The sequence below is a fragment of the Oncorhynchus mykiss genome, chromosome 8 (genome assembly GCF_057628025.1).
Source record: "Oncorhynchus mykiss isolate SJ-2025 chromosome 8, ASM5762802v1, whole genome shotgun sequence".
In the NCBI taxonomy this organism is placed as follows: Eukaryota; Metazoa; Chordata; class Actinopteri; order Salmoniformes; family Salmonidae; genus Oncorhynchus; species Oncorhynchus mykiss.
The window spans coordinates 26226452-26242322 of NC_143029.1; the positions used below are offsets into that span (position 1 = coordinate 26226452).

The following is a 15871-nucleotide window of genomic DNA, read 5'->3' on the forward strand; positions in this document are numbered from 1 at the left end:
TTTGCTCTGACATGCACTGTCAACTGTGGGACCTTATATAGATAAATGTTTTCCCTTTGTCATTATGGGGTATTGAGGACATTTGTTTTATTTAATCCATTTTAGAATAAGGCTGTAATGTAACAAAATGTGGAGAAAGTGAAGGGGTCTGAATACTTTATGAATGCACTGTAAAGAGAGAGAGTGAGAGAGTGAGAGAGAGAGAGAGAGAGAGAGAGAGAGAGAGAGAGAGAGAGAGAGAGAGAGAGAGAGAGAGAGAGAGAGAGAGAGAGAGAAAGAGAGGGTGAAAGAGAGAGAACGAGTGAGGGGGGTCAATATACAGTATAATATACAGTAAAGGCTTGCTCGTTAATCCATTTCTGTTGATTACTTTAAACAACAGTAATACTATAAAAGCCAAACTCTCTGTGTCACAAAGTAAAGAGGTATGGAAATAAACAACCTACATATAAGCTTCCTGATCTCATAACTAAACAAATTATGACTGATAATGAAAGTGTAGACATTTAAGGAAATATAGTTTCTTTTTGAGACAAAGTCTGTGAGACAGAACAGTTAGACAGCAGTAGCCTTGTCAAGCATATAACTACTCCAAATGAGGTCAATGAACCAAAGTGGTGTCACAGAACACTGAAAAGTGTCCGAGTAGTTTTCCAATAACAAATAGCTCATGAAGCACGGCTGTGTGTGTGTTTCTCGTAGTTGAGCCAGCTGAATGGAGGCCTTTTGTCCTGCTGGCAGACCCACTCTGCTCTGACTTCTTGTTTACCGGCTGAGGCTCTGACAGGGGATTTCCTCTGTGGCAAAAAAATAATCCCTAAATCTCATCATGGAGGCTTTTTACCGAAACTGTGTTGAAGTATTGTCATTGTGGCATTACCTTTATTACACACTTACACCTTTATTACACACTTTCATGTGTACTATGAGTAGGCACACACACACTACTCCCCACCCCCCACACACAAACGCTGCACCATAATTCTAATGCACTCCCTCCCAATTATTATGGTAAATATGTGCCATTCATGTAACCTATCAAGAAAGAAGAGCCCAACTAATGGTTTGCTATACTGTATACTGTAAGTAATTACCTTACATAACTAATGGGTATTTTTCTGCATCAATTATAGACTCATAATGGGTATTAATTCTCATTTTAGCAATAATGATGATAGAATATTCTCTCAATTAAACAAAATATTCTCTCAATTACCCGTAAATACATTAGATAGATACAAAGCAAGTTGTTTCTGCCTACAGTAAAGTGCTCAATTTTATCCTCATCATCCCGTATAACGTTCTAGTTTAACAACACAGTCCCAGAAAACGTGGCATTTTGCATCTTGAGTGACACACTCAATGCAACGCACACACTGAACTCTTGAAACGGGTGAAAAGGCAAATGAGGTTACGGTACAGGTATAGGGTTGGCTTTAGGACCCAGGAGCGATTCAAATGTCGTTCAGACATAAGGCTCGGTTGGTTTAATGGGAGAAAGGCTAGACTTCTTGTGCACGAGGATACATTAACGAATACGCATGGACATATCTGCTGATAAATTGTCAAAGAGTCCAAGCAATGGCCCGGAATAACATTTGAATTGGTTAAGGTAAAGTACTGTGTTTGATTTCTTATTTTGTTGTTTCAGTCTTCAGTAATGCCAGAAAGGGTAGTTCCCATTGTAGTCAGTGGGATGCGGATATCTTCTTCACCCAATCTACTGCTAGGCCTAGAACTGTAAAAAAAAAACGAGCCAAAATATGAGAAATATTTACAATTCGGGATATTGTTCCACTTAGCCGACTGTGTGTAATGTGTAGCTTTGTGACGCATAGCTCATTTCCACAGTAATGCACGTTATTACATTTCTTACATTATATCTACGAAGGGTTCACATAATTACTATAAAATCTTATTTTTTTAGGTGTCGCGCACAGTGCTCGGGAAACTAAAGTCATTTCTCTGTCATTAATTGTTATGTTAGTAGTACATTTGCTTTATGCTGCTTGGCATCATTTGGCCACAGCAAGGAGTGTAAATCCGCCGTACAGCGTTATTAGTGACAAGTCCAATAAGTTTTCCAACATCTTTTTGTTCTTTGGTGAAGCTCAGCCTATTCACTCATTATTGTCTTGTAGCCTAATTTAGTTGAAACTTCGTTCAATTATTTTATTGATGAACCTAAAATAACTGACCGGGACTTGAAGGTTGTTCCATTGATATATTTTCTACATTGTAGGCTAACCATTGAGAATAAGGGAACCTGCTTTTTGCAGTAGGCTAACACGTGTGCTGTAACCCTACTGTAACAATGGCCCCCACTTATTGCGTTATAGTGTGGAAACGTATCCATATCGTGTGTCAACCCTAAAAGATTGGCTGAAACGTTGTATTCAAACGGTGATTTAATTACAAAATGTATTTCATGAAAAGCAACCACTGTATGAAGTTCTAAATTACCTATTTTACTGCATAAAAAATATAGGATTTCACACTGTCTTTGTGTGATAGATTTGTGTCATGACATGCCATTTGCAAAAATGATGTGATGTTAAACTGTCAGATTTACAGTGCATCTGCCTATTCTCAATTATGGATTTTGCCATAGGCGAGGAAGTGCAGTAATCACCATGATTCTTTATGATTTTTTAAAACTTTTACTCCATATTACTTAGAGAACAAAATATAGAAAGTTTAGGAGATAGTGAGATTGTGTGTTTGTGTTGAAGCATTTAAAAACAAGATGTGACGGACAGAGGCTAGTATTCATTATCAATCTCCAGGAATAATTGAGCTGAAATTATGCCTACAGCAAAAATACCTCTCAAAACACTACAATTACTTAACAGGAAAATGGACTTAAAACCCTTACACTGACAAAGTGACCGGTGAAAATGTAGCAAGGCTTTCCTCTGGTACCCAACTCAGCATCTTTCGATACCAATGTCCAAGCCAAGGGCAGGGTAATTGTGAGCATAATGAATAACACGCAAATTAAATCAGACACCACGCACACACGTTGTCTCTCTCACACAACTGCTATCTCCTCTTAGACATGCTCCTAAAATCTAGTGTGTGTGGATTACCTTGAGAAGAGAGAGAGCACACACTAACAAGGAGGTCAGACAGGATTCAAGGCAGATTTGTGGTGATGCCAGGGTACCACTGACAGTTTTTCGGAGGAGGAAGGGGGAGCATAGTGAGGCTTAAAACAAACAAGTTGCCATGAAAATAATCCATTCCAGTTGGGAACAGTTCTCCACTAAATGCCAATATCTTTGTTTGATCATGGTCATTACTCACAGTTGTTGCTAAACATGGCAGATAAATAATTTTGAAGCCAGAAATGAGATGGTAACGAACGTCTCACATATAACGTGTGTGCCTGGGTTTGTTTTGAGGAACAGGAGACCTAAAACATAATACAAAGACTGAAAAAACACACCAGAGGATGGAGAGTGCAAGAGACAGGCTGTGACAACTTTTTGAAGTAAGCAGTAGTGTGAACTGTTTGCCCTGTGGATGTAAATACCTCATATTTGGTTGTAGCCTGAATATGAGGAATGTCTCTGGAGTCTGCTGCTGTAGCACAGACAAGCGTATTGTGCCGGTCAGCGAGCCAAGAGGTTCAGATGTACTATCAGACAATGTCAACCGCGCGCGCACACACACACATACACACAACCTCCAGATCTCATGACATTTTGACAAGGGGTCCACCCTCACCTCTTACAACCCTCAAAGCATTTCACTGTCTCTGTGTGTTTGGGAAAGATAACCCTTTGAATCCCATCAGAGGTCAAGGAGTGGGGCAGCATGAAGGATATCAGTCAAACAACATGTCAGTATTTGAGTCTTTCAACCCAATTTATTGTCTAGACAGATGAGGTCTGGAAGAAACGTCTAATCATGGCTACTTCTCAAGGGTTTACGAATTAACTAGCCACAACCACCTTAAAACAGACACTTCTGTTTGCAATCCATAGTCAGTCTCTTTTGAACTCTTTCTCACGCACAGACATCCAGTCAAGCTTACAGCGCCAGCCTAGTTGTTACACCCAGTAATAGTCTCTCTTAACTAAGCTGAGTGTATTTCATATGCTTATGTTTTACAGGGAGGTAAAATATGCTGTACACTAATTGCATAAATAAGCACTCTTTTACCCATCTTCACGCTCCTCAGGAAAAATGTGGCGACTCACTCAAGGTGGTCCATTTGAAAACAAGGGGGGTGGTGGTTGCTTAGTTACCTAACATAAAAACAAACAACAATCTAAACACTGTAATTCAGAGGCGAACCACCCTGTCCAAAGTCATTAGAATTCAAGGAATGGATCTGGAAATGAGTTTTATATTTGGGTCCTGTAAATGCTCCTTCTATGCTATTCACCCAATCATTGTTCCCTTTTGCTCAGCCTGTTCCCGAACATTAGCAATTAATGCAAAGGATGTTGACAGCCTACCAAATGTGAGGATGTTGACAGCCTGCTGAATGTGAGAATATTGACAGCCTGCTGAATGTGAGAATGTTGACAGCCTGCTGAATGTGAGGATATTGACAGCCTGCTGAATGTGAGAATATTGACAGCCTGCTGAATGTGAGGATATTGACAGCCTGCTGAATGTGAGAATATTGACAGCCTGCTGAATGTGAGAATATTGACAGCCTGCTGAATGTGAGGATATTGACAGCCTGCTGAATGTGAGGATATTGACAGCCTGCTGAATGTGAGGATATTGACAGCCTGCTGAATGTGAGAATATTGACAGCCTGCTGAATGTGAGGATATTGACAGCCTGCTGAATGTGAGGATATTGACAGCCTCTTTTAAACAACTCTTAACAGAAGTTACCTCCACACTGATTACATGAGTAACGTTTGTCACGTTTCTGTCTCAATTGATTCTGGCAGATTATTCAAAGTTGCCAGACATGATTGGAAACAACAGTCAATCTGAAGAAAGTCGCACAACACAGGATTGTGGGTCTTTCTTTAGAATATTGTGTACTAGAAGATGAGGGATCATTAGCTAACATGGTCAGTGGTCACCTGGTTAGTAACCAAACAGAACAGCAAATAAAATAGTAGGTCTAGTATGGGCAACGTGGCTGACTCTTGTATTTGCATCATTTCACCCATTTAGTGGAATGAACCTGGGGAACTCTACCTGTCAGGAACTGTACCTGGCAGAAACAGCTGCTACATGTATGAGTCGTTAGGACTAAGGGTGATTCCACATAAAAGTCCTCCCTCAGCCTTTACACTGCACACACTGGCTCATGCATATTATCTACCGTCTGCAGTTTCGGGCCTGGCAGACTTTGTGTGTTAACTCAATCCATTGACAAAACTGCAGGTTTATTTTTCTGCTATCATCCTTTTCAAGGGCCAACATCTCCTGTACTTTGAAAGGCACACTTGCACAGAGCCGCTGCTGGGATGCACCCTATTCTCCATAAAACCCTGCTACTCCACATGTTAATTAATGTCAAGGCATGTCCACTGACATCCCCCAAATCCCAGCTGTGGATGTGCAGCTGCGTGGCATGAAGAAGAGTCCATCCTCTTTCTTGCTGTATTTTATACACTCCCTCTCTCTTCTCTGCAGCAGCTTCCCTGGCTCCCTGACACTGGGGCGCGTGGTGCACACTCCACCATGACGAGGCCACAAATGTCGAACTAGGCGTGGCGGTGGCAGCCCTAAGGGGCCTCTGTTTTTCCTCTTTCCCTCTTTATTTCTTTCCCTCCCTCATTTCCCATTCCTCCCTCTCGTTCTCCCTCCCTCTGTATCAGTCTTTCTCTCGCTCCTACTCTTTCTCCTTCTTTCTTCCTTCTCTCATCCCCTCCCTCTCTGGCTTGGCCACGTGACCAGCTGTGAGGGCGTTGGGTTCATTCGAGTGCTGCAGTGTGTGTGTGTGTGTGTGTGTGTGTGTGTGTGTGTGTGTGTCTGAGGGAGCGAGTGTTTTGGCCATGGGCCAAGTCTCTTTTCCCCTTAGCAGCCAGCCGGCAGTGGCGGGGTGGGCGGGTGGGGGGGACGTGCAGGCGTCTTTGGGAGGGGTGGAGCGCTCTGGGCTGCAGGAGTGTGCCTGAACCAGGAGGAGATGTGTGTGTGTGTGTGTGTGTGTGTGTGTGTGTGTGTGTGTGTGTGTTGTATGTATGTATGAGACATTTTTGTGTGGTTTTGGTACGGTAGCATTTGTTAGAGTTATTAGTCTGGTTTTGTGTGTGCATGACATGACCATTTGTATCAGCCTATAGGTGTTTTTGTGAGAATGTGTTTACTGCACATGTTTCTATGTGCTCCCATGTGTTGGGCTGCATGCTGTTGATAAGGTGTGAGAGGAGTGAGTGTTTCTGTTTCTTACATGTTTTGAATGTCGTTGGATGATTTAGTGTTAGCTGTTTTGTGTGCATCCATGTGCTTCTGCTGGCATAATACGAGTGTGTGTTTGTGCATCCGTGTGCTTCTGCTGGCATACTACGAGTGTGTGTTTGTGCATCCATGTGCTTCTGCTGGCATAATACGAGTGTGTGTTTGTGCATCCATGTGCTTCTGCTGGCATAATGCGAGTGTGTGTTTGTGCTGCACGTTGGGGCAGGGGAGTTAACCACATGGGCAAGAGGGCTGTTGTTAAAGATTTCTGTCGTTTACAGGCAGGAACACTGTGGTCTCTTTCTGTGCGTACCAAGGAAATCGGAAAGGGACCATCGCGCTCTCCCAGAAGTTTGGTTGATGCGTAAAATCTGTGAATTCTCAAAGCAAAAGGGTGTGATGGGTCCGCACTAAAGAATGTCACATAAAGCTTACTTCATTTTTCGAGGAGCCAGACATTAGGGATGAACATTTGACCTTTTTCAACTGTTTGAGTACTCACACTACTTTTTTTTCCTTCCAGTACTTAATAGTAAATAAATAAAAGCTGTTTTTAGAACACATTGCCTGCACTGGAATTTGTTTGTGGTGAATGTGTCTACATGCCTAGGTTTCCCATGCTCGGTCTTGGGCACCCAAAGGGGTGCACATTTAGTTTTTGCCCTAGTACTACACAGCTGATTCAACTAATCATCAAGCTTTTATCATTTGATCCTTCAGCAGTGTGGTGCTTGTTTGTAGGAGCCTATGGCTGTGCAATGGCATAGCCTTGTTTTGTTAATTTAGCAGACAAGATGCTCTTATTTCCCGAGCCCTTATCACAGTCAAGACACATTTTCTAGTAAAAAAATAGAACAGAAGTGATGCACATCTCCTGTCTGGAACACTTATTCTCAAACAGTGATCATTTGAAACTGGGCTCAATTTGGAGAGTTGAAAAATATTTTTTAGGGGTACAAACCCAAAAATCGGTCTTCTTTTCGATATACAGACATTTTTGATTTAGTTTATCCTGACTGTTAACAATTCCACATTGGACACCAGTGTTTGGTGAGTAGGTCTATTCTTAATGATTCTGACGAAAATATGAACTTTGTCTTTATCAAAATAATGTTTTGCATATTTTCAGTCTGGAACCTGTCTATTTAGGGTGGTTATACCCTAGTCTAACCAATTATAAATGGCACTAGCAATTTGCAAAGTAGGGGTCATCACTAGCTACCACAGCCACAAAGTCATAAACAATAAATCGTTAATCATAAACCCTGCCTGTTTCTAAATCAAATCAAATCAAATGTATTTGTATAGCCCTTCGTACATCAGCTGATATCTCAAATTGCTGTACAGAAACCCAGCCTAAAACCCCAAACAGCAAGCAATGCAGGTGTAGAAGCATGGTGGCTAGGAAAAACTCCCTAGGAAGAAACCTAGAGAGGAACCAGGCTATGTGGGGTGGCCAGTCCTCTTCTGGCTGTGCCGGGTGGAGATTATAACAGAACATGGCCAAGATGTTCAAATATTCATAAATGACCAGCATTGGTCAAATAATAATAATCACAGGCAGAACAGTTGAAACTAGAGCAGCAGCACGGCCAGGTGGACTGGGGACAGCAAGGAGTCATCATGTCAGGTAGTCCTGAGGCATTTTTTTAAAATCAGATTTTAAACTTAACCCTGAACCACACTGCTAACCTTATGCCCAACCTTTCATGAGTTTTTCTAATATAGAGACTTTGATTTTGTGACTGGCAGCTAGTGACAACCGCAAAGTAGCTGAAGCGGGAAATTATGCAATTGTTCCAAACTTGCAGCTCATTATTGTAACACATATTTCGCTACTTCAGTCAACCAGTCCATTTTACATTTGTGATAAAACTGTCGTCATCCCATCAGTTAGATATGTTTTTAAAGGCATTTATTTCTGTAGGCACACTCCAGTGTGTAGAGGGAGCGCTCGGAACACAATTGAGTGAGACACGGAGGTGTAAAGGCTTTTAGGGAGCAGAATGTGTGATGCTTGGCTTGGTTTGTTTTTTCTTGTGTCCCGCAAATGCACAGGTACAAATGGAACACTAGAGTTAAAGTAAATGAACGTTTTGGTCAAGACAACATTTTGACCAAATAGTTTTACGGTATTAGACTTTCTTTAAAACATTTTTTTGATTTTTTATCTCTAGTTAAATATTGAGTTTTGACGTCTCTTTGAGTACTTGATTATTCATGCCCACCCCTACCAGATATTAATGGGTGGTGGGTGTGTGTGTGTAGCAAGGAGGAAGGAGGAAGAGGGGTGTATGCTGGGGGCAGCAGGATTTTTATCTGGAATTAGTCTACCTTTTACCGTCTCTGTTCTCATTGGCTAGTCCCAGTCAATAGGGCCCTTGCTGCACCCCCCTTGCTATCACTGGATCATCTCAAAGCAATTCCTCTGGTCTGCCTATAGGTCCATCTGAGATTCATTACACTGTACATTCCATTCTGGGTGAAAAAACATGACTTCAAATCAAATGTACAGTCATGGCCAAAAGTTTGGAGTATGACACAAATATACATTTTCACAAAGTCTGCTGCCTCAGTTTGTATGATGGCAATTTGCATATACTCCAGAATGTTATGAAGAGTCATCAGATGAATTGCAATTATTTGCAAAGTCCCTCTTTACCATGCAAATTAACTGAATCCCCCAAAAACATTTCCACTGCATTTCGGCCCTGCCACAAAAGGACCAGCTGACATCATGTCAGTAATTCTCTCGTTAACACAGGTGTGAGTGTTGACGAGGACTAGGCTGGAGATCAATCCAGATTGATCCCCAATCTGTCATGCTGATTGAGTTTGATTAACAGACTGGAAGCTTCAAAAGGAGGGTGGTGCTTGGAATCATTGTTCTTCCTCTCTCAATCATGGTTAACTGCAAGGAAACACGTGCCGTCATCATTGCTTTGCACAAAAATGGCTTCACAGGCAAGGATATTGCTGCCAGTAAGATTGCACCTAAATCAACCATTTATCGGATCATCAAGAACTTCAAGGAGAGCGGTTCAATTGTTGTGAAGAAGGCTTCAGGGCGCCCAAGAAAGTCCAGCAAGCGCCAGGACCGTCTCCTAAAGTTGATTCAGCTGCGGGATCGGGGCACTACCACTACAGAGCTTGCTCAGGAATGGCAGCAGGCAGGTGTGAGTGCATCTGCACGCACAGTGAGGCGAAGACTTTTGGAGGATGGCCTGGTGTCAAGAAGGGCAGCAAAGAAGCCACTTCTCTCCAGGAAAAACATCAGGGACAGACTGATATTCTGCAAAAGGTACAGGGATTGGACTGCTGAGGACTGGGGTAAAGTCATTTTCTCTGATGAATCCCCTTTCCGATTGTTTGGGGCATCCGGAAAAAGGCTTGTCCAGAGAAGACAAGGTGAGCGCTACCATCAGTCCTGTGTCATGCCAACAGTAAAGCATCCTGAGACCATTCATGTGTGGGGTTGCTTCTCAGCCAAGGGAGTGGACTCACTCACAATTTTGCCTAAGAACACAGCCATGAATAAAGAATGGTACCAACACATCCTCTGAGAGCAACTTCTCCCAACCATCCAGGAACAGTTTGGTGACAAACAATGCCTTTTCCAGCATGATGGAGCACCTTGCCATAAGGCGAAAGTGATAACTAAGTGGCTCGGGGAAGAAAACATCAATATTTTGGGGTCCATGGCCAGGTAACTCCCCAGACCTTAATCCCATTGAGAACTTGTGGTCAATCCTCAAGAGGCGGGTGGACAAACAAAAACCCACAAATTCTGACAAACTCCAAGCATTGATTATGCAAGAATTGGCTGCCATCAGTCAGGATGTGGCCTAGAAGTTAATTGACAGCATTCCAGGGCAGATTGCAGAGGTCTTGAAAAAGACACTGCAAATATTGACTCTTTGCATCAACTTCATGTAATTGTCAATAAAAGCCTTTGACACTTATGAAATTGTCACGATGTTCGTAATAATGATGGTCGGACCAAGGCGCAGCGTACTTCGAGTTCCACATACTTTTAATGAATAAAGTGAAACTTAAGCAAATACAACACAAATAAAGAACAAACGAACCGTGACAAACAATGCAGTGCGAAAAGGCAACTAAACATAAACAATATCCCATAACCCACAGGTGGAAAACATGCTATTTAAGTATGATCCCCAATTAGAGACAATGATAACCAGCTGCTTCTAATTAGGAATCATGCAAATCACCAACATAGAAAATCAAACATTGAACCCCACATAGAACATATAAACTAGAACAACCCCCCCAGTCCCGCCCTGACCTACTCTACCATAGAAAATAAAAGCTTTCTATGGTCAGGATGTGACAGTACCCCTCCAACGCAGAAGAAGACTCTGGCCTTGGAGCTGGACTGGAAGCCGTGTTTAGACTGGGCATCGGCGCAGGGGAAGGCTCCGGCCATGGAGCTGGAGGTTTCGGACCATTTACCGTCTCAGGAGGTTCCGGACCGTGGACCGTCTCAGGAGGTTCCGGACCGTGGACCGTCTCAGGAGGTTCCGGACCGTGGACCATCTCAGGAGGTTCCGGACCGTGGACCGTCTCAGGAGGTTCCGGACCGTGGACCGTCTCAGGTGGTGCCGGACCGTGGACCGTCTCAGGTGGTGCCGGACCGTGGACCGTCTCAGGAGGTCCCGGACCGTGGACCGTCTCAGGAGGTTCCGGACCGTGGACCGTCTCAGGAGGTTCCGGACTGTGAAACGTCGCCGGAAGCTCTGGACTGGGGAGGCGCACTGGAGGCCTGATGCGTGGGGCCGGTACAGGTGGCACCGGACTTGTGACACGCACTTCAGGGCGAGTGCGAGGAGCAGGAACAGGATGCACCTGACTGGAAAGGCACACTTGAGGGAGAGTGCGAGGAGCAGGAGCAGGACACACCTGACTGGGAAATCGCACTTGAGGAAGTGTGCGAGGAGCAGGCACAGGACGTACCTGACTGGGAAGGCACACTTGAGAGAGAGTGCGAGGAGCAGGAACAGGACATACTGGACTGGGGAGGCGCACTGGAGGTCTGATGCGTGGGGCCGGTACAGGTGGCACCGGACTGGTGACACGCACTTCAGGGCGAGTGCGGGGAGGAGGCACAGGACGTACTGAGCTGGGGACATGCACTTCAGGGAAAGTGCGAGGAGCAGGCACAGGACATACTGCGCTGTGAAGGCGCACTGGACACCTGGTGCGTATAGCCGGCATCAATTGTACCGGAACTATAACACACTTCTCAGGACGAGTACGGGGAATTGGCAAAGGACGTACTGGGCTGGGAAGGCGTACTGGAGACCTGGTGCGTATAGCCGGCATCACTTCTACCGGAACTTTAACATACGGAGAGCTGACTCAGGTGGCTTTAAATCGATAACATGCTCCTTAAGGCAAATGTCGTGCAACCTCCACCAATTCAATAACTCTCATTTCTCTCTCCTCCACATTCTCCCTCAACTCACTGACAGTCTCTGGTTCACTCCCCTCAACTTTCTCTGACCACTCCTCGCTCAATCTGTCACAATATTCCTCCTCAGTCTCTGACTCAACCCTCAGCGTCGCCGACCACTCTGTGTGCCCCCTCCCCAAACAATTTGGGCTGTCTTTTGGGCTTGCGTCGTGGCCGCGAACCCTGGTGTCATCGCTGTCCTTCCCTCACCTCTTGCGTCTGTTTCCACGGAAGGCGATCCTGTCCTGCCAGGATTTCTTCCCAAGTCCAGGATCCCTTCCCATCCAGAATCTCTTCCCAAGTCCAGGATACTTCCTCCTCCTGGGCACGCTGCTTGGTCCTTTTGTAGATGGGATATTCTGTCACGATGTTCGTAATAGTGATGGTCGGACCAAGGCGCAGTGTACTTCGAGTTCCACATACTTTTTAATTAATAAAGTGAAACCCAAGCAAATACAAAACAAATAAAGAACAAATGAACCGTGACAACAATGCAGTGTGAACAGGGAACTAAACATAAACAATATCCCATAACCCACAGGTGGGAAAAATGCTACTTAAGTATGATCCCCAATTAGAGACAACAATAACCAGCTGCCTCTAATTGGGAATCATACAAATCACCAACATAGAAAATATAAACTAGAACAAGCCCCAGTCACGCCCTGACCTACTCTACCATAGAAAATAAAAGCTTTCTATTGTCAGGACGTGACAGAAATGCTTGTAATTATACTTCAGTATTCCATAGTAACATCTGACAAAAATATCTAAAGACACTGAAGCGGCAAACTTTGTGGAAATTAATATTTGTGTCATTCTCAACTTTTGGCCACAACTGTACAGTTAGGGGCCTGTCTGATTTGTTGAAGACTACATATGTCTTCAGTGCGCCTTAAAACATCACAACGGATGTAGTCTGACCTATAGTGAGTTTGTACATCCTATGGAAATGTGCATTTTATGTTGACGGACAGTTTCCCACAAAGTCTAATCACTGAAAAAACACTGTCTCGCAATCTCCCCCTTCCTGGCTTCCTCACCTTAACCTCTGCTTAGTCCTGTCAGCATTCTTTCTGTGCTGTGCAACATGAGTGTGGTTTGACAGTGGGGCTCCATGTACTGCAAGGCAGCAAGCAAAAAAGGTCACTGCAAGGTCTCTAACTTCATGTTTGCCTCAACGCAGACAAAACATGCCTCTGGGAGCTGTGTACGACCTCCTGGTGAACCCCTCCGGGTTTGTTCGCTCTCTCCTACAGGCAACTCATTACACGAGACATTGCATACACACAACCTCTTGACCCTTGGCTTGCCCCTTTGTACTGCACAGATTGAAGCCCTACCAGGGCTTTAGAATAACGTGTAGATTTCTAATATTTTGCAATTCACCTTTTGTTGTTGTTGTTACTGTGGGGTAGCCTAACTAGTTAGATTTGACTGGCCAATTGCAACCACCTTGCATAGTGCAGGATTTCTTCAAACTTTACCAATGGGAGATGACAGCCTTTAAGCAGCCTTGCTTGCAACCAAAAACCCACAAGACTAAACCTGCAGATCCGTCGATCTCATGTTTGCTTGATTTAGTTACACATTTTAGATGTGGACAGTTCAGGGATGTTTTATTTTCCCCTCTTGATAAGAAATTACTATTAATACAAATTATTAAAGTAATTGTCCAGTGTTTCCAGATTTCTATGAAGTTTGACTTATATGAGTGAAATAGTTTTCCTTACCAACATTTTTGGGATGATGTATGTTAAAAGCAGCTTTTCCGTGTTGGAATAGTGTGAGCGTATCCCAACAACAGAATGGTGTGGGCGTATCCCAACAACAGAATGGTGTGGGCGTATCCCAACAACAGAATGGTGTGGGCGTATCCCAACAACAGAATGGTGTGGGCGAATCCCAACAACAGAATGGTGTGGGCGTATCCCAACAACAGAATGGTGTGAGCGTATCCCAACAACAGAATGGTGGGAGCGTATCCCAACAACAGAATGGTGTGAGCGTATCCCAACAACAGAATGGTGTGGGCGTATCCCAACAACAGAATGGTGTGGGCGTATCCCAACAACAGAATGGTGTGAGCGTATCCCAACAACAGAATGGTGTGGGCGTATCCCAACAACTGAATGGTGTGGGCGAATCCCAACAACAGAATGGTGTGGGCGTATCCCAACAACAGAATGGTGTGGGCGTATCCCAACAACAGAATGGTGTGGGCGTATCCCAACAACAGAATGGTGTGGGCGTATCCCAACAACAGAATGGTGTGGGCGTATACTGGTCATAAAATAATATTTATACTGATAGTAGGCTGATTGGCCAGCTCATCCTCCTCAGGAGTATGAAATACTTTATGAGGAAATAGCAAATATTTTTTTAATGGTCTGTTTTATATACAGTTTAGGGTGTTTTTTTGTGTGTGTTTTTTCTTCAATTTATGCTTTGGCCACAAATACAGGATCAGTCAACAACATTTATATGGGTATGAGTTAACAGAATAAGAACTTTTAAAAGTACATTTTCACTGGATAGTTACTTAGCACTTGTATTGATGGTTCAACTGGAGCTCCCCTGGATATAATTTGGTGACCACCGATGGTTGCAATAGGCCTGGAGAGAGGTTTTCAAATTAAGAAATCAGAACATGGCTAGCAGCTAGTTAGTTAAACAGAAACAAATAGTCTGGTGGGCTACGATCGACTGAATGGCCATTTTGTAAACATACTTGCTCCTCCTGTCTTTCATGTCTGTTTGTTTTGGGCTTCTGAACAGTTCACTATGGGCATCTGTTATTTTTTATCCTAGGTGAAATGATACTTGATCGGTAGATCAAAAACATGAAGCTGCATAGTAAAGACAGTTTCAGGTTGTTTTATGTAATTAGCTGCTAGATGGAGCATGTAGTGTTGTGCAGTGGGGAGGGGTGTTCTGTCTGGGCTTCGTCTACAGAACTGCTGCCTCCTTCCCCAGCCCTGTGCCTTGAAGTCATTGGATGACATCTTTACCATCTCAGCACAACCACATCAACATGCTATAACCATCCTGTAATTTGTATAGACGTGCAGAAAATGTATATCTGGAATGCATCCATTTCCATACAGAGTTTGACAGTAGCAGTAGAAACACTTGGCATATTGCTGTGCTAGACAGCACCTGCTGTCTGTTGAAGCCATATTAAATCATGTGAACCTGCATTAACCCCTCTCTATATCGTACAGATCTTCTGCCAATGCATTCATAAGCTCTTTTCATGGCTAGTCATATCATTCTGATGAACAGGGGTGTCATTTAATATAATATCATTGGGTTGCAGTCAAGGGGCAGGATTTCAACAACCAGAGGATTAGGACAAATAAAGCTCCGCAAGGCTCAGCAACGGTTCTCTTTATTTTTTAGCCTAGCACTAATATTAATCATGGTGATCATAGTGTAGTTATAGCACAATATTATAATTTTTAGGCCTACCAATGGAAATCTGAAATTTCCCTAATTCCTTGAATATACCTGATTTAGTTTGGTCCAACAGCAGAACACCCAACCTGTGAACCACCTTGATTATTATTTAATTTCATACAACGGGTAGTTCTAATGCTGATTGGTTAAAACTGCATTTCAGCCGGTGTCTTTTCTGTTCCATCTGACTGCACAATCCACTGTCTCATCAGCCCAGCCAGGCAATTTGTAAACTTGATCTCCACTATAAAAATACGTTATCTCACATTTTATTTTTAGACTAACACTTTGTTTTCTACAGCGGAGGTTTGTATAAACCTAGCTGTCTGGCTCTCTGACATTCGATCTCAAGCTGTCCCATAGTAATGAACGTGTCGGGATGAGACAGACAGGCAGGCAGCTTTTCTTAGCCATTCGAAATCATGAAACAGCTGGCATAATTTTTATGGATATATATATATATACACAAAAAAATGTAAATTGAGAAAAGAAAATGAAACGAAGTGCAGCTAGCTTGTAGTCTTTCCAGCTTCAGTTTGAAGTGATTGTATTAGTTGTGTTG

The 15871-nt window shown here is 43.4% G+C and overlaps 1 protein-coding gene across 2 annotated transcripts in view; it reads left to right on the forward strand.

Annotated features, from left to right (window-relative positions):
- The first annotated feature begins 1386 nt into the window (after positions 1-1386).
- LOC110529687 (RAC-alpha serine/threonine-protein kinase) overlaps positions 1387-15871 on the forward strand; it is a 43980-nt gene continuing 29495 nt past the window's right edge. The window contains exon 1 of one of the 2 annotated variants that reach the window (XM_021612125.3): positions 1387-1612. The gene's annotated coding sequence lies outside the window, so the exon portion shown is untranslated. The remainder of the gene's footprint in view (positions 1613-15871) is intronic. The other variant, XM_021612124.3, reaches the window with a different exon arrangement.